At 36.5% G+C, this 20,101-nt stretch overlaps 1 protein-coding gene across 1 annotated transcript in view; it reads right to left on the bottom strand.

Annotated features, from left to right (window-relative positions):
* Positions 1-15,570, bottom strand: part of NIPBL (NIPBL cohesin loading factor) — a 192,209-nt gene extending 176,639 nt beyond the window's left edge. The window contains exon 1 of the mRNA XM_060146966.1: positions 15,265-15,570. The gene's annotated coding sequence lies outside the window, so the exon portion shown is untranslated. The remainder of the gene's footprint in view (positions 1-15,264) is intronic.
* Between the last annotated feature and the right edge of the window lie 4,531 nt (positions 15,571-20,101).

Below are 20,101 nucleotides of genomic sequence, written 5' to 3'. Positions count from 1 at the left end.
CCCCTGCATCGGCAGGCGGACTCCCAACCACTGCGTCACCAGGGAAGCCCTGTATTTGAGTTAACTTCAATTTTTCTCACTAATTCTTTTGCCAAATTCATTTGTAGTATCTGCTACTCTTCTTTCCTTGATTCTACTAGAATCTCTCTCGTATCCAGAAACTCCACTCCATTCTACCTCTATTTTTAATTTTAAGGCATTAATAACTCTGCTCACCATGGTTCTTTGCTCCTTTATGCCTCGCAGATGATATTTTTATAGAATAGAAAAAATAAAATAGAAATAGAAAAAATAAATAAAATAGAGGCATCTCTTAGGCAGCCATGTAAACTTTGAGAGGGAGGCTGAAAAAAATTCCTAGCATCAAATGCCTAGAATTCATTGCTGAGAGCACAATAGTTATTCAATTAATTCTTGTGGAATGATTACTAAGGAACTAGCTAATAGAGAAACTTATAAAATTTACCTTACATCTCCATAAAAGGGTTATAATTTGAAAAAGTTCCCTAGGTGATTCTGACACGCCAACTCTCTAATCCAAAAAAAAACAAGAAGTACATTTACTTAAATGTACTTAAATACTAGGAAAGCACTCATTTTCATTTTGATATTGACCTGGTAAATTATTTTTGACAAATCAGTTTGATTCCTTCATAATTATTCCTGCATATAATACTTTTGAAAAGCTACTGCTTTTCATTTTTTATTTAATTATTCTAAAAGCAGGCCTTAAATTATATCTGTAAAGACAATCCCCTCATGAGCAAAGCAACATAGTTCTCACTAAAGATCTCATAATATGTATGCATTTAGTATAAAACCAACTAAAGAAGCAGTCTTCAGATTATGTTGGATAGACAAATACACCAGGAAGGCCCTAAGAACAGCCTTATACAATAGAAAATAGTCATACAAGAACATTCATTTTGTTATCCTAAGTTCATAGTAATAGTCAGTACACTGGAAAACAAAGCCATAAGAAGAAATGGTATTATTATCTTCTGGTAATTTAAACCAAGTAAGATTTTTTTTTTAAATACTACTTTTAACCCTGATTTAAGACTGTTTGGAGAGATCTTCTAGGTCAGCCTTGAAAGAAATTTTCAAATGACTATTAGTATCTACAACAATTTGACCAAGTCACTAAATTTTTTAATATCCATTCCATCCAAAATGTGAAAAGTGATACAGTGTTTGGTAGACTGTATTCCTACTAACCAGCCAAAAGTTATTCATTTTATGTTGGCTTCAAAAGCTATATGCTAGTGCGCTTCCCTGGTGACGCAGTGGTTGAGAGTCCGCCTGCTGATGCAGGGGACACGGGTTCATGCCCTGGTCTGGGAAGATCCCACATGCCACGGAGCGGCTGGGGCTGTGAGCCATGGCTGCTGAGCCTGCGCGTCTGGAGCCTGTGCTCCGCAACGGGAGAGGCCACAACAGAGACAGGCCCGCGTACCACAAAAAAAAAAAAAAAAAAAAGCTATATGCTAGTAAGTCAGAAAGAGAAAAACAAATACCGTATGCTAACACACATATATGGAATCTAAAAAAAAAAAAAAAGGTCATGAAGAACCTTGGGGCAGGATGGGAATAAAGATGCAGACCTACTAGACAATGGACTTAAGGGCATGGGGAGGGGGAAGGGTAAGCTGGGATGAAGTGAGAGAGTGGCATGGACATGTATACACTACCAAATGTAAAACTGATAGCTAGTCGGATGCAGGCGCATAGCACAGGGAGATCAGCTTGGTGCTTTGTGACCACCTAGAGGGGTGGGAGGGAGGGAGACGCAAGAGGGAAGAGATATGGGGATATATGTATATGTATAGCTGATTCACTTTGTTATAAAGCAGAAACTAACACACCATTGTAAAGCAATTATACTCCAATAAAGATGTTAAAAAATAAATTAAATAAATAAATAAAAGCTATATGCTAATTCTAATTTGTATATCTATACGAGAACTATAATAATAAATTGAATATTGCCTTGGATAGTCTCAGTTAAGGTAATAAAAGAAATTCTAGGATATCAACATGGTTTTAAACTTAAATTTTACATATCCTTTTTAAAAGTCTACATAGATTTAGAAATGTCCTCATAAAAATAATTCTCTAATAGACTAATTCATAATTATGACTTTGCCAAAGAAAAGCCTAATGTCTTCTCAGCTCTGAAGTATTGAGACTCTCATATCTACCACAAACCTGAATGTCCCACTGACATGCCTAAAACTGTAATATCATCTCCTTCCCTTCCTCTACAACCCCATCTTCCAACTCTTATAAACTTCTCCTCTTATATTCCTGATCTTTAGTGAATGGAACTTTCATACTTCAAGGCCCAGAAACAAGGAACTTGAGAATCAATCCTCAACTCAGAAGCCAATGCAGAATTCTTAAAGGCATATACATTCCTTCATAATCTGGACCCTGCCCCTCTCTGTAGCTTCGAATCTTTTTGGCACGCTCCTTTTCCAGCCCTATGCTCCAATAATCATAGCATCTGCAGTTTCCAAAATCAAACTGTTGCCCCAGACTCCCAAGTCTAATTAATGGCCTTCTAAACTTACTTTATACATCATCTCTAGCCTAAATTAGGTGATCCCCCTCAGTGTTCCTACTGTATCCTCTTTGTTAATCTTGATATTGTAACAAAATCTTTATCTATTATTAGACTGTAAGATCCTTGAAGGCAAGAGTGAAATATTTTATTTCACCACTTGTAATGCCTTATAGTTCCTGAGATAGAGGAAACACTTGATGTTTGATGAACAAAAGAATGAATATGAGATCAAAGCCAAGTCCACATCACACTAGATGTTTCATATCTCAAAAATTAAGTCTAAGTAATAGGACCTACCAAAAAACTGATTTTTCTTTTTCATACGTTCCAATCTAAAATCTACCTACTACTTTTCTGCAGATAAAAGACTGATGATCCCTTAACTATAACTGTATCTCTAGGACCTACCTACTCTCTTCTTTCATTTATCTAAATTCCTTTTTTCCCCCTTTGCTTTGTGTTTTTATTAGTCCACAAAAATCCTAAAAGCTGAGAACTCCTTCAGTTTACAGCTGAAGAAATGGGCTTAATGACCGGTCTAAATGTCACTTGGCTAGTAGCTAGTTCAGACAAGATTCTATGCTAATTTCACTATATAATACCTCCAAATGATATATCCAGTTTGAAAAACCCATTATTTTTATTATGAAGTTCAAAAATATATTGAAAAGAGACCACAGCCACAACAGTGGAGGAGATGAGCATTTAAATGACCTAACAATAATCTTAATAGGAAAGGTGCATCATATGAAAGAAATGAATTCACTGAATGAATTAAGACGTGAATGAAAATAAAGATTATGGAAGGGTAAAACTATTTTTGGAAATACATATTAGGCGCCACAGAAAGGTTCAAACCTTTTGGCCTAACTACCACTAACGGAATTCTACTCTAAATGAATAAAGTCCCCAAGGGGGGAAAAAAACTGTACATATAAAGATGTTCCACTGCCTCATTTTCGTACAGAAAGAAGTGACAGCAAGTAAAATGTCCAAAGTAGAATACTAAGAAAATTACGGTTCATCCACTGACAGAATGTTGGGTAACATTTTAAATATTTATGAACGCTATATAAAAGATTAGGAATATCTTTATGATAAAACCTTAAGAGAAAACAGGACTAGGTACATATATTTATACCGTAAATACATATTTAACCATAATTATATTCTACAAATATTTTTATTAAAAACATAGTAGGGAAAAACATAAAATATGAGATTATATTTTTTTTCCTATTTTCCAAATAGCATGTAGTTTTTTTCCATACTGCTTCTATAATTAAAGGAAAAAAGAGAGGGAAAAGCTTTCGCTTTGAGATTCTTAAAATTTTTTAAGCTCTAAATCCCACAATTTAGCCTTACCTATCATACCAGCAAACTATAAGTAGTTTTGGTTCCCAAGAAAACTAAGGGAATGGAGAATGGCTGAAGTATGAAATTTTTATAAAGAACATTAAAATTTTGGTGGCTGTCGTCTAGTTGAAAACAGAATCACTAAAACCATATGATAATTAGCATAGGTGGCAACATGGCTCAAGATCGAGGTAGCATAGTAACAAGCATGTTGTAATCTCTAAGTCGTTTTAAATTCTAGTGTTTAGGCCCCCTCATCTCAATACTGAGGACAATGGCACTTTGACATAAGCTAAAAACCATGAATAATTGGAAACGACTGAAGTACTATAATATCTCTCTCCCTTTCCCACCAACACCTCCCATGTCCTAATATGCATATCTGGATTATGCAGGTCATTTTATCCCTGAGCCTATTACATCGTCCCTTACCACTGAAGATGGAAGTCCAGAGCTAATACTTGAAATCAGAAGCAAAACTGGAGTGGGAATAAAAGAATAGAAAGAATTCAAAAACACTTCTGTACATAGATCTTCCTCTTATCCAGCTAAACAAACCTAATTATCCAAATACAAGTAGTTAAATTACACAATTCTTTGCTTTAAAGGCTGTCCTACCTTTTACGGGCTCAGTGTTCTCTTTCCTCTATCAAATTTGCTTAATATTTAGCAAGCCCCACCTATCTGCTGTCACTCCAATCAGTCCTATATCTCAAAACTAAAATATAATTCAAATTCATGTATTCAACAATTGTTCGTTGAATGCTTACTATGTGCAAGCCACCACAACTCAATAACTAGGCAAGGTTCTTGGTCAGTCTTTGTAAACAGCCTTTGGATTGATCCCATTTTCTCAAAAACATGGCAATTAGCACTAGAACAAAATACAGCACCTATTATTTCTTTAGTTATAAATTCTAGATACAGTGAAGAAAATGTTTACTTCATTTTTCAAGGTAGCATCACATTTTAAGATGCCCTTCACAAGAGATACTTAGGGTTATTTAAATCAGTGACTCTAAGCATACCCTTCTGTTCAAACTGGGGAATAAGGAGATAACTTCTTATTCTAAGGAAGAAACATTGCAAGGTTATACAAAACCATGAGCAACAACCTCCTAACTCACAAACATGTAATACAGCTACAGTATATGTGACTCTTGCCATTAAAAATGTTTGCATGCCTAGCAACTGAACAGTATCATATCCCCACTGCATTTGCTTCTTTAGTTTTGTTACCTGCAATAAAAATGAAAATGTTATACAAGTAAACTTGCTTCCACAGTACAGGAAAGTCAATTAAAAGCCTTCCTTTGCTCCTACATTCTCATTTTCTTCTCAATTCAGACTCTGCCCCTGAACACATAAACATGCAGCATTTAAATGAACGTACACATCCATGAAATGTAGTGCTCTAAAAGTAAGGTATGGAAAGAAGACTGAGTTCAAACTGTTCTACTTGATACACTGGGTTCTAACGTAAGAAGTTCTGGATTTTAGATATGGAAATGGGTACAGAAAACATTGACATTTAAGCTATAAAACATGAAAGGTACTGAAAGTTACACCGTAATTTTAAATATCAGAGCCCAAGCATATGAGCAAAAAGTATCCTAACACTAAATACATCTTTCACAATTACCTCTAAATCTTTCCTAAAATGCTATAAATTATTCCATCCAACAAGCTGCACGTACACGCCCACTCTCAGAATCAAACTGTAAAGGAGGGATGGATTCAAGTGATATTCAGGGACGTGCTATGAATAGGTGAACTGGGTAAACAACTTGTTTGGAGATACACTAAAGAAGAAGGGTCAAGCATTATCACCAAGTTTCTAGTTTAGGCAACTTGAGTTAATGATGGGAACATTAACCTACTTCACATAGTTCTAAGAATACTTTTTCTTTTTGAGTGGGAGGGGATAAGGTTAGGGAAGAACTGACACATGAGTTCAGACTTCTACACTACTTTTGAATTTATAGTATTTATGGGACATCAGGAGGTGCCTGGTAAGACAGCTGGATCTGTCTCAGAAGAAAATTATATTCTGGAGAGAGATATGTGAGTCATCAGCATGTAAAATAAGTCAAATGAATAGATTAAATCAATAGGAAGAGAGAACAGAATGAAGGTTGAAGAACCACCTTGGGAATACCAATATTTAAGGAGTGCGCAGAGATGGAAGAGCTAGCAAAGAGTCTACAAATGAGACTGATATCCTTGCACCCAAGAGAGAAAGCGGTTTCAAAAAGGGAGGAGGGAGGGGGAACAAAATAGGTGGTCAAACAAAATAACTCTTTTTCATCATTATCTGCCCCAACTTTCAGGAAATAGCACTACTTCTCTAACTTTAAGGATTAGAGGAGAAGTGACGACTGTTCTTCACTATAACCTATGCTCTATTTTTAGTATAAACAGCAGTTTTATACTAAAGTGTAAACTCAATTTCTGGATAAGTTATCACTGCACCATTGTTCCAGTTTCTATGTGCTGTATGTTCAAAATACACGATGCTACCTATTTTAATTATGATGAAAAAGAGGGCAATGTCTATTTTACCTACTTGGTAGAGCAGCTAACCTAACAGAATTGACTAGTATAAATGCATGCCACTCAACAGTAATGTAAATTACAAGATTTTTGGAGTTGAGGGGTAAACATGGGCAAGTAAAATTATGTCCAATAATAAAGCAGCTGCAAAATCTGAGACAAATATCTAAAACTATTCAAAGTATTTTTTGACAGGGTAGTACCAAAGTTAAAGAGTATATCAAATTCAATTTCAAAATTCAGATACCAACAAACTACTAATACAGGCAACAACATGGATGGATCTCAAAAGCCTTATGCTAAGTGAAAGAAACCAGACCCAGAAGCCTATATAAGTATGATTCCATTTACGTGACATTCTAGAAAATACACAACTACAGGGACAGAAATTAGATCTGGCTGCCAGGGGCTAGACTAGGGGTAGGAAACTGATTACAAAAGGATATAAGGGAACTTTGGGGGGTGATGGAAATATTATATGTCTTGATTAAGGCAGCAGTTGCAAGATAATGTTTGTCAAAATTCATCAAACTGTACAACGGCAATAGTGAATTTTATAGTGTAAATTATACCTCAATAAGTCTTACTTAAAAAAAATTCAGTCACCATATCACTATTATATTTAAACAGCATTTTTAATGTGCTGTAATGTATTTCTAATTATCTAAATTGTTATTATATATAATACTTAAATTAGCAAAGAAAACAAAAACTACAATAAACCAATCTTAAGCTTAAAACAAAGTATTTAGATACTTTCCCTCTTACAATAAATCCCAGTATCTTACTCTCAATTCTACTGCCCAAGGGAGCAAAACAAAAGCTCCTTCCTATGCTTTACAATCTTAACAGCTAAAAAAATAACTGTTTTAAGTTTTTCTCTGATTCTTTTAATACATAAGTTATGTGATGTATGTACTGATTGGGATATATGTAAATACTATCATATAGTTTAATTCTAATTAATCAGTTCAACAAAAATGTAGTGAATACCTATAGCACAGGACAAGCACTGCGATGGTGTTACAGACATAAACATGAAAATGTCTCCTTGCTCTCATAGAGCTGGTGGTTTAGTATGTCTGAAAAACATAGGAACAAATTATTTTATCAAGAGGTATAAGCAATAAACTGACAAATGCTATGAAATTAAATGGCCAGGGAAACTTAAACAAAAAAGGCCATGCCTTCTCTTTCTCCTTAAAAAAAAATTTCTGGTCCTTGAGCTGACGTTTTGAGAAGTAACACACCTCCAGAACAAAGTAAGAATGCTACCCTAGTATATATTTTCACAGTTAGTGTCAATGCTTTTTCACCAGCAATATTTTGAACTTATGAAGATCTCAGAATCTGAGGCCTTTTAAACTGCTCTAGGTTTCATTAACATTAAAAATATCACCTATATTCACCAAGCTGTGTAAAAATTTGCTTAGGGGGGGAGATAAAGATTGCACACTGACAGAGAGAGAAAGAGATACATAAGAAAAGGGAAACAGAATATTAGTAGAGTTAAATAAAAAGCATACTGCATATATGTCTTTCAGGATAACCTGGAGTAGGTTACAGCATGAATACTGGATTCTTAATTCTTTTCTCAAAGGGAAAAAAATGATAGCAGTAGCTTTTAGGCCATTACATTTCAACTTTCAACCTTAAGAGTTTTCTGAGACATAGGCAGAACCCTGGGAAAAAGATTATGTTATGTGCAACAATTTTTTAAGAACAGTACTTTTTTTTAATGGGAGTTAGGGCCAATATATACCCATGTAAAATTTCAATTTGGTCATTACCAAAGAAAAACTAAATTATGTATAGCCTATACTCAGATCATCAATTTCTTTACGTAGAAACTGGCAATCCTATCAGACAAAGAGAACTAAAAGCAGATTTTAAAATCCTGAAAGGGTTAAAATAGATAAGCAACAAGGATATACAGGATAGCACAGGGAATTATACCCATTATCTTATAATAACCTATAATGGAATATAATCTGCAAAAATACTGAATCAATATGGTGTACACCTAAAACTAATACAATATTGTAAATCAACTATACTTCAATTAAAAAAAAAACCAAATAAAATAAAACATAGCAAATATAGGAAAAAACCAAGCAAAACAACAAATAAAATAAAATCCCAAACAGGTTGCCAAGTAGCAGTGTTGAGAAAACTGAGTGTTGAAAAAGCTCCTATTTCCTTACTAGGACTAATTTCAAGGACTTGTTTGTTTGTAAATAAAGAAATTAAATATACCATCATAAATATTAATATTTTTACAGTAAACTATAGTTTGAATTTTAATAATTCATTAGTGTTTCAAGCACTGTTAGTTTTTAAGGTATCTAGAATCAATGACTATTTTTAAAAAACAGTACTTATGAAGTACACATGCATTTTATTGGCACAAGACTAAAGAATTGAGAGTATAAGTGACCCAAATGTGTTCATTCTAACGAAAAGGAATCCAGTATTTCAAAATTATGTCACAGCTTCTGAATTTCTCAGGAGAGGTAAAAGTATACAAAATTATTTAAATAAATAAATTAATCAATGTTGCTAATTCCATGTTTTTCCATCCTGTTAAAGTTTTTCCTTTCTGCCAAAAGGCAAATACATACAAAAGAAAATTTTTAAGAGTTTTGCTATATCATGTTAAATGTTACACAAACGTAAGATGGCAAAAAAATTTACCTACATTAATTATGTTAAAAATTTAGTGTATTCTTGAGAATATTTTTTAATGCTTAATGTTTTTATAAAAAATAATTCAAGAATCACAATATTATGAAAATAAAGTGGCTTTTCCACACTTTCAAAAAATACAGCATGCATTATATTTAACATCAATATTCTATTTAAATGCACATCTGTACATAGGAACATTTTGTATAGTGTAAAGTTAACAAGGTGTATTTTAAAAGACTGTAATCAGATAATGTATCAGCTATAACTGACCAAAAAACTTTAGAATTCCTCTTTTTAAGCCATAGGATAGCTTTATAAGCCACACAAGAAAAACAAGTCTCACTACTTTATAATCAAGCCTACTCTTTTTATCAAAAAAAAAAACAAACAAAAGTATTATAAATCTTGAAGAGACAGAGTGGCAGAATGGAAAGAATAGAAGTTTTAGAATTAGACATATTTGAGTTGGGATCCTATCTCTAACACCTGCTAGAATTGCCACCTTGGACAGGTTATTAAACATGATGAGCTTCAACTTCCTTGTCTGTAAAACAAGAACATTATCACTAACCTCATTGGATAGTTGGGAGGTAATCACGATAAACAGTGTAGTGGTTAAGGGTGGTGGGTGAAGCATCAACTCCAGAGTCCTTTCTCCACTTTCTTCCACTTGTTAGCTGTATGACCTTAGTCACTTAATCATTCTATATCTGTTTTCTCAAATATCTTAGAGTAATAAATATAACCAAACTCATACTATACCTTGAAGAATTGAGAAAATCCATATAAAGCTCCTGGCACAGTTTCTGGCACATGGGAATCACTCAATAATATTACATATTACAAATGTAAGGCACTCAACACAATGCCTGACACAAAAAAGATCTTAAATCTTAGCTTTCCTAAGTTCTAAATTACTTTTTTACTGTCTCTAAAATTCAAATTCACCCCTGAAGATAAACGTATGCCATTAAGAATGAGAAAAAAATACTAGCTCAAGGTTTATAAAGGTATTCACTAAAAGAATCCCCATAAGAGTGTATGTAATGGCAACAGCTCTGGAATAAGTGCACAACTTCCCAAGCTGAGAACTTCAAAACAATCCACATTCTTTGGCTATATAAATACTGGAATTTTTAAAAAGTACCAGTCATACTAATTTATAGATTCATCTACTACAATACAAATTGGTCATATACATTTCTATGAATAAAATCACTCTAAAGCTCAATTTTCCCTTTCTAAAAAGATGCTCTGACAGTTTCAACTCAATATAAAAAACTTAAACGAAGTAAAAAATTCAGATTAACAAACTCAAAATTACAATGTAAGACAGTAAAGATGTGCTGACTTCAAAATTATTGAAATTATTATTAATATATATAGCATATATAGTCTAGATTCTATTTTAGTTCTTTGCCTAAAGTACATAATTTCCTTGACTACATGACTTTTAAGTATTGATTCAACTGAGCAACTAAAGGATAATAATTAAGAATTTACTAAAACCAGAAATGTGGAATCCTAAGTCCTTAAGAACAAATATAAATCAGACTGATCATACTAATAAGACAATAGACAGTTTTCTGACATTTTCAGCCTCAGTTTCTTCATCTGTAAATTGTGGATGATAATTGTTTCTATTTCAGGAGCCTGTTAGAAGAATTAAATGAGGTAATATTGGGGGGGCATACACACGTTAACACAATTCCTGGCAAATAATAACCCCTCAAAATCTTACCTAGCTGGCAATGCTGTATCAAGAAATGATCTCTCCTAGTAATATCACTTTGGGAATAGAAAGAAACCTGCCTTAAAACATAATGCAATCTGACAAAACTCAATTCATTAAAACTGACTGCAGACTTGGTGTTTAAAATCGCATTTAAATCAATTAGAAACACTAAAATCCCACTCTAGTAGTTAAAAAACAGAATAAGAATAAAACTTTAAGGAGTCATTATTTACTACACATACAGTTAATTCACTTACACTCCTGAAGAGGGACATATGTAAATAAACTTAATCACCTGAACACCAAATATATACACACAAGGTCAAGATTTCTAATGTAAAAGTACTATTTTCATACCAGGAAAATACAACCAAAAGACAAGTATCATATCTCTCTATGGAGATGAGAAAAGCACCTTGGACTCAGATAATTGAAAAAAATCACAAATGGTATCAGTGTCAGCACTGAGCAATACCTAGCTTCATGACCAAAGCTCACAGGTTTCTTACAGCAACATAATCTAATAAGAAACTACTAAGAGTCAGAGAATACCTAATCTCCCACTGAGTCACTACATGAATCTCTACAAATCATGTGGCCTCTGAGTTTTTCATCAAAAAATGGAAATCACGCTGGTCATTTACCTTGCAGGGAAATGAGAATATTTATGAATGAACTCAGGTCACCCTGAAAAAGGACTGACTTAAAAATACAGAGAATAATTATTGACATCTGCTAAAAATAGAAAGAAACTTTGTTCAAAAAGTATATTTTTAAATGATTTGTAAAAGCTACATAAGACCATACATTACCACCAAAGCCAACTTAGTATGCTCAGGATATTAAAGATGTCAACTAAACACTTAATTACCAGGCTTCTATAAAGTTCCTAGTCAGTAATTTCCTATTCGTTTTATGGCAAATAAATGTGATAAACGGAAATGAAGTTACATTTCTATGAAAAGAATTTTTATTTACCTCAGTCTTCCCAGTCACTTTATATAAAACTGAAATCTTACATTATTTAAAAAATTTCAGAATTACTTACAAATTATGCTTTTCCTAATAAGCAACAGAGTGCGGAAAGTTAAATGAAACTGTGTAAAACACAAACTCTTTAGTTTTTATTTACTCTTTATTATTAATTTTTACACCTTATTTTGGGAGAGTAAAAATACCATAGAAGAGTATGTCAAAATATAACACAGATGGGTGCAAATGTTTCTATAGCAGTCTGATGATGAATTGGTACCAAAAAATTAAATATGAAATTAGTTTAGGAAGCCTTAGAAAATACATGTTTGAGTTGGGTAGCCTGGCTCCAAATAAAGAAAACTTCATGTTTGAATTGGTACAGCTTTGCTCATATTTTTGAAATTTAATAATGATCATTATGCAGAAAACCAAAACTAGGCTTACTACCATACTGAAAACTTTCACTTTTCATCCCCAAAGAGAATCTGAAATAGTCTTTCTTCGAAGATAACTCTTTTCTTCTTAAAGGTGGACGGTATTAATAATGATCCACAGCACAGGTTCAAAAGGCTTTCGAATAACTTTAGTAAACAAATTTGTTGAATGGCTTTCAAAAGGAAGCATCCAATATACTCATCTCAAAACACTAGAGTAATTATTTACTATTCAACTTTAATTTGATTTACTAGACTTTCATGATATACTTTAAAACTACTTTCTTTTCAAGTAATTATTATAAGTTACTGGTAACTCTGCAGACTCAAAAGAAACAATAAACCATACTGTTGAAATTTCTTCTAAGTATATTATGAAATATTTATCCTATAATATAACCAGCATTATAAGATTTCTGGAACACTTATAGTTGTTTCCTTTCGCTGAATTAAAAAAAAAAAATGGAAATACAAGATTAGCCACTGGTGACTATCCCGACCAATACAGGGGAGGTAGAGCAGACTATTCCTAATCTCTAGGGAAACACAAATTATTCCTTCCAACTAAGTTATCAAAAATGTAAAGTTCAAGTTTAGGTTTTACTCAAGTTTCACAATGTCTCCTTTAAAAATAATCTATTTAATCGGTTTGGACTAAACAAAAAATATTTTCAATGTAATTTAAAGAAATATTTATGGTATCTGAACGAAAGCTATCACACAACCTATATTACTTACAGATTACTAAATATGTAGAATTAGGAAAATAGGGTCTGATAAGAACTAATTCACTTTAATTCCAAGTCACAATAAAAAATCAGTCACATAAATAGATATCTAATATACTGATTTAAACATCTGTGTAAGAAAGCTCCCTTTAACTATATAAAACGCTAAAGATAAGTTGTTCCTGCTGATGAAAACTAAGCAAGCAGAACTCCTCTTTCCATTACCTTTAGTAGAAGTACGTTCATCCCTTGACATAGGTCTCAGTATTTTAAGTTGTAAAGACAATCGCAGGTTCATATAAGGGCCTTTTAAACATTTACATTGAAGCCCTTACCCCGCCTCCCACCCCCAAATCCTCCGCTTAAGAAGTGAACTGTTCCTACCTTCTGTATTCTCCCCCCCCTTCCCCAGCCCCCATTAGCGTGCCCCCCACCCAGTGTAGGCCTGAGGCCCTGTAGCAAACAGTGTCTAACAGGAGCAGGCAGCACAAAGACAGGAATGGGAGATTAGTGGGAGGGAGGGAGGCCGGGATTGGGGCTCAGCAGGAGCTTCAGGCTTTTTAAAATTCAAACTGCTCCCTGACCAATACAAATCACGGACACGCTACTGACTACTACACGGATTTATAGCATTAAAAACATGCCTCGTACGTGACAGCTATATTAACTTCACTCTTTTTAACATTTATCCATACGTTTGCAGGAAATGTGGAACAATTTATTTTAAGCAGAGGGCCAAACTCAAGAACAACCTTCAGAAAAGTTACTTCTACAATGACAATAATAATTCAATGAGACACAAAAAATTCGAACCAATGTTAACACCCACTAATAAAACAAGGGACTTTTTTGATCAGTGTTGCTTCATTTTAAGCAATGAAAGGTTTCCTTCAGTGACTATGAGACAAAGTATCAAAACAGTCTAACCCAGGTACATTTATTTTTCTGTGCAACTTGTATGGCTGAGGACTTTTAAACTGGTTTTTCCTTTATGCCAACCTACATTACCAACGCCTCCATAAGCAAGACCTAAACACTTAACTTATTTGTGAACTAGAATTTTAAGATAGAACTGACCTTTTTCTCCAGCATTTACAGATACATTTGACCTATTAAAATGACACCTCTCTCATTACACAGTCAAACATCATGGGCACAAACAGCCAATGACAATCCTGGGACCTCAAGAAGATCTGCCCTGACATGAAAGGATGGCACCTTCTACATTTTTTTTTTAACCTCCCAGGGATTTTAAGCATAACTTAATTTCCATCCTTCTAAAGAAAATTGGTTGTACCTGTATCTCAGCACAATTCTCAGAACATTTAAAAAATCTTTTTTAAGCTTCTACACGTTTAGATCAGGAAGTACCTAAGTGTGTTATGTATAATCGTTTAAAACTGTCCTTATACAACGCACACAAATATAAAGTGGCAGGGTAAACCTGTCAAGTACTTTATACTTGTCTTTGAATAAAAAGTCCATGTGCAACACACTGTCAAACAGCAACATAAAAGCTCTTTGCGTGGGTGGGGGTCATATGCAGTTGTCTACCACACTACGGGTTCCTATATGAAATATTCATGTGGACGACTTAATTCTTTTTAAAAAGAAAATGAATCTTTATTAACTTTCCAACGTCCAAACAAGTTTTACACAGGAAAAGAATTACCACTGGATCCGTGTCTGAGTATTTACATTTGTCTCACTAACTGAAACTACTTCCTCCCTTCATGGGGTCACAGGGGGAAGAAGGGGGGTTGTTTGTTTCACTGGGACGTTCCCCACTCCCGGACCAGGAAAGTTGTAAATATGGGGACGGTCAAGGCACATTTGCTGTTAGTTGTATTGTTTCCGCCTCCTCACTAGCTACGGCTCTTCTCCCGGGCAAGGCCTGTCACCGACCAGCAGTAGCTCCGCTCAGCCCGAAGCTCTCCTAATCCCCGAGCTCAAGTAGATTCCGCTGGCCCGCGGCCTGCACTCTCCGCCGGGCCTACGCCTCCCCGGCCGCCCGGCAGGAGCCCAGTCCCCGCCACCGGAGCCGGCCGGGAGAGGGTACCAAACCACCGCCACCCAGGGCGGCTGCCACCAGAGAGGAGCGAACTCTAGACTCGCCCGTGGAGGAGACCTGGGGCCGCTAAGGAAACGGCGGGGAGGGGAGCGAGGAGGAGAGACGCTGAGGACCTGGCGCCGCCGCCGCCGCCGCCGAAATAAAGAGCAGGAATTTACCTGGGCGAATCGGCGTCTGAATCCAAGGGGAGGCCGAGGCCGCTGTGGCGAGAGACTATAATCCGGGCCGGGAGGGGGGGTGGCTACGGCTCCTCTTCCGTCTCCTCAGTGCGGGGAACATGTAGAGCCGGGGGGAGACCAGCCGAGAAGACAAATCGCTGCTTCTTCTTCCTCCTCCTCCTCCTTCTCCCACATAGAAACACTCACAAACACCCGACCGGGGGCCCGAGCTACCGGGGGGGCATCGCCGCCGGCCCGGGAACCAATCCTCCAGTCGGCGGGGGCGTCCCTCCCTGCGGCTTGGTGGTGTCGGGTGAGTCGGTACCGACGGAGGGAGGGGGGGGAGGGCGGGGGGGGAAGGAGCCCTGTGTGTGTGTCTCTCTCGTTTCGTCTCTCCCTCTCAGAACAAAATGCCGACCGGAAGTGCAGCTGCAGGAATGACTCCCTCCGCCGGCGCCAAACACTAACAACCACCCCCTCTTCCCCACTCCACTTCCGCCACCGCCGCGCCGCCGCCGCCACTTCGGTTCGCGTCTTCGGCTGCGCTGCACCGCACTGCCCGCTCCGCTCCGCTCCGCACCGCACCCGGGGCCGGGCGGCGGCCGGCAGCAAGGCGGCGGCGGCTCTCCTCTGCGCCTTTCTCCTCAGGGCGGCTGTGGATGTTGCCTTTTAGTGTCGATCCTGCGGAGCGGCGTTTTCGCTGCGGCACGGGCGGGCCGGGTCTTCCCGGTCTTTATTTTCCTGGAGGCCGACCGGAGCGGGGCCCGAGTTCGGTGGTGGTAGCGTGCGTGGGGGGCGCTCAGGCCCGGACCGTCTCGCAGCTCGCGCACGCCGCCCCAACTGTTCGTCTTTAGCTCTCGGGAGCCGAGCTCGGGGCGGCCACGTAGAGGACGCCCGCGATCCGACGGCGACCGAGCATTTTTTAAATGGTGTCCCTGCAGCCGGGTGGATGGATGTATCGTATTGTACACCTTTCTCTCCTTTTGAGAGGCCAGACTTTACGCCAGTCTCTGCATTATTTCTGAGGAGTGAGAACGCAACGCGTGGAGGAGACGAAGATTCTCAGCTGGATTGAAATGGAACCATGTTTGTGATGCATATATTTCTGGAAATATGTGGTCTTTTCTGGTCTTGCATTTTGTTGCCTGTGGTTTTGGCTCTTGCCTAGCAGTCGGGAGAAGGGCCTATAGGCGACGCTGTTCGAGCGAGGAGCCAGTCCGCGCCCCCCTCTAGTTGTGGGTGGAGCCGAGCACGCGGGGAGAGCCGGCGGAGTGCGGGCCGCGGGGGGGCCTGGGGCCAGACGATTTCAGACTTCGTTTTCCTTTACGTTCGAAACAGTGAGGTACTGGCCAAGGCTGGAGTACAAATGTGATTGTGTGTACAGTTCCAAGCCTCCTGTAGTCTCTGACTGAAACACGTGAAATAACTTTACCGTACAGGTCACTATTAAGTTTACTTCTGTACATTAAAAGGGGGCTATTCTTAAGGTAAAAAGTGCATAGGTAAGCTAATTTTACTCAAACGGGACGAAATCTGTGTTATATTTTCATGAGTTTACTTAAATGGTATGTTAATTATATATGCATATGTATCTGTACGCTTAAATAGGAAAATTTTCCCCACAGGTTATTCCTTTTGCCTCACTTCACTCGAAGGACTAAATCAGATCTTGCACTCTTTGACTCTAGACCCTGCCATTGTTTAGCTGGGAGTAAAAGCCAAAGCCTTGACCGCGGCCTAAAGGCGGTGCGCGCGGTGGGGCCGGGGGAGGCTTCCTCGGCCGCCTTGCATGCAGGACGTCTGTCCTGGCTTTTCCTTCGGCCAGGCTCTTTCCCCAAGGACCACAGAGTTTGCTGCCTCACCTTCAGGATTTTGCGCAACTGTGTCCTCGGGGCTCCGTGGCCACTCTTTAAACTGCTAGTTCCCGGTACCTTTTCCCCATTTTTATCCTTCAGGCGTTCTACATATCTTACATATTTATCTCGTTATCTGTTTTAACCAATAGAATAACGTAAGCTCTAGGAGGGCGAGGTTTTTTTTTTTTCTCTACTGTTGTTTTGTGGAGAAAATAATTCCTGACACACAGCAGATGCTTAATATTTGGTTAATGAATGAATGACGATTGTAAGGGCCCTGACCCCACCCACACAATACACCAGTTTCTGAACTCTGTCCCTTACATATGTATATACTTACACACTACAGAGAACTTTATGAAAGATTTGTGGGGAAAAAAAAAAAACCTAGGGAAAAAAATGCAAGTTTATTACAAAGTTCTAGGAAACGGTACTACTTGTAGACATTGAAAGTCGTCCACAACACCACCAGAAGCCCACAAACTGTGATAATTATTTGTTTTGGGGTTTCTGTAAATGGGCTTGCTAGAGGACAGTGCATTATTGGATTATATAATCGTATGCATATTGGGGCAGTTAGCTTTGCTCTCTTCCTGAATGACAACCTGCGTTCTTCATCCAGTCTGTCCTCTTTCTTGCAAAATCGTTTAATCATTTAATCACTAAATTAAAGTCTGAAAATTTGGTTGGTTTAGCACAAACCCAGCACTACTGTAAAAGTTCATTCAGCAAGTATCTATCGGGCACAAAATGTGTGCCCGGCACAAAGATTCAAAAGGTGCTGTGTTTCTGAGGCTTAAAGGACCACATATGGCTACTTTGGTTACTACTCAATTATGCTGTCAAGCAAAGCCAACGCTAGTGAGATTTATTTTTACAGTTTCCTTCTGAAGAAAAGGTTCAGTGAATGCTGAGGTCAGGCTTAGTGTGGATATTTTAATCCACCTCTTAGTTTGCTGTTCATTTACATTTACTTACTTTATGATAAGCACCAGGTATACCAATAAATTAATTGATAAATGATTTTTGAAAACTGAAACAAATTGAGAATTTTTATTTTCTAGTGTTTGGATGAACAGGGCTTTTAAATTAAAATACAAATGCCAGGAAACTAACAACTATGCTATAAGCCTTTGGCAGTGATATTACAAATAATCATATTTCATGTATGGAATTTTTGGACAAGAAAAGGTATTTTATAACCATTAATACAATTAATTAGACACTGATTAGTAAATCCGCTTGTTCATTATAAGTGTACCTTTTAATCTTAAAGAATAGCTTTAATATATAGATGGTTTAGAATATGTTTTTTGTTCATTTTCAAAATACTAATATTTCAGTTTGCTTAGAGAAGCACCATTATCTTCTTATATACTTCCTTAAATGTTACTGGTAAGCTGATAATTTTGCATGTCCAGGTAACGAAATTCTTGGCATTATTGTAGCATTTAATTTAAAATTTTAGATATTTTTTAGTTTCTTCTCATTTATTAAGGACTTAACTAGGTGCTATAATTAGCTTTACAATAGGCACCTCCTAAACATTAGTGAATTAAAAATAGACAGGGTCCCTGCCTTTAAGTGTTTTAACTTGTATATAGTTTATACCAATTTTTTTCCAAATCATAGAATTAATGAAATTGTTTCAGTGCATATCAGGATATTTCTCCATTAAATCAAGTGTTTTGCTTGCCTGAATTTAAGTATCCAAGTTGAGATCTTGTGTAGACTATTAATATAATCTTAGTGTTTTCTCTATTTCATTGTTTCTTGGTGTTTGTTTTTTGGGGGTCTTTTTGCTTAATAATTATTTTCCTCACCACCATCTATTTATTTTGCTCTTACATTTTAAAACCTTTATGTCCAAAATCAGTTGATTCATGGTGGGCTTATGTTTCATTGTTAGATCATTGATGTATCAATTCTTAGTTTGTAGGGTAGCCCAGTAAACCTTTAATCTGACCTAATATTGCCTCCTTGCTTTAAGAACTGGGTTGCACTACTCATTTTATTTGCCAAGGAGATTCCTGGATATTCCTGTATGTATTCTTGATCAATAAATGGCAAAAGATTTAATAAAATATTTTAAAATGGATTTTAAGTATTAACTACTGAATGTCATCAACAAGAATTGGTACAATTGGCAAATTATGAATTATTTTTATTGAAAATATTTTTCTTTAAGATAAATACAATTTGCCATAAAATGATAGGAATAAAAAATTTTAGAAAATAATTTTCTTCTCATTTTTTCTACCAGTTTTATCATTTGTTAGTGATAAAATTAACTTACAGGAACCGATTTTGAAAAAATAGACATGTAGTGTATATACGTTTCATAGATTATTTCAAACTACCAAAATTATTTCACATATCGGATAATTAAAGTTACTTTTAGGAATGTTTTTATCTTAAACTTTGACAAAGAATTATAGATGTTGATTTGAGGGTGAGCTACAAAAATATCAAATAGTCTGTACATGTTTCTATTTCAAGTTCTCAAAGTAAATACCTTTATCAAATTTGTGATAGTGTTTATGAAGGTTATTCAGCATATCTTATCGATTTTTGTTAAGATGATAGAAATGAATTGTTTTTCCCCTGAATGACTTAGTTCATGTTGGCCTTGGAGAACAGGCTTTGTCTTTTCATGAATCCTTCTCGCCTCTAATTAAGGATTTTCTCTAAATTCATAGATTTTATTATTCATGCTATCCATTTATAATCCTGTGACTTTCCTATATTGTTGTTTATATTTTTGTGTAGCTATGCCTTATGTTCCTGGATCAAAGTGACTAGTTCTGTGTTATACTACATTGCAAGTTTCACTGTGCATTGCATTACTGTAGGGCCCTCAAAAAGTGCACTTCTGAAATATAAATTCAATATAAAATTATTTAGGGTCATTAAATCATCATGAAAGCCTCATCTTAATGGAACCTATGCATATGCTGAATGTGAACCAGAGAATTAAACTC

The sequence above is a fragment of the Lagenorhynchus albirostris genome, chromosome 3 (assembly GCF_949774975.1).
Source record: "Lagenorhynchus albirostris chromosome 3, mLagAlb1.1, whole genome shotgun sequence".
In the NCBI taxonomy this organism is placed as follows: Eukaryota; Metazoa; Chordata; class Mammalia; order Artiodactyla; family Delphinidae; genus Lagenorhynchus; species Lagenorhynchus albirostris.
This window is presented reverse-complemented; position numbering and strand designations above follow the sequence as displayed.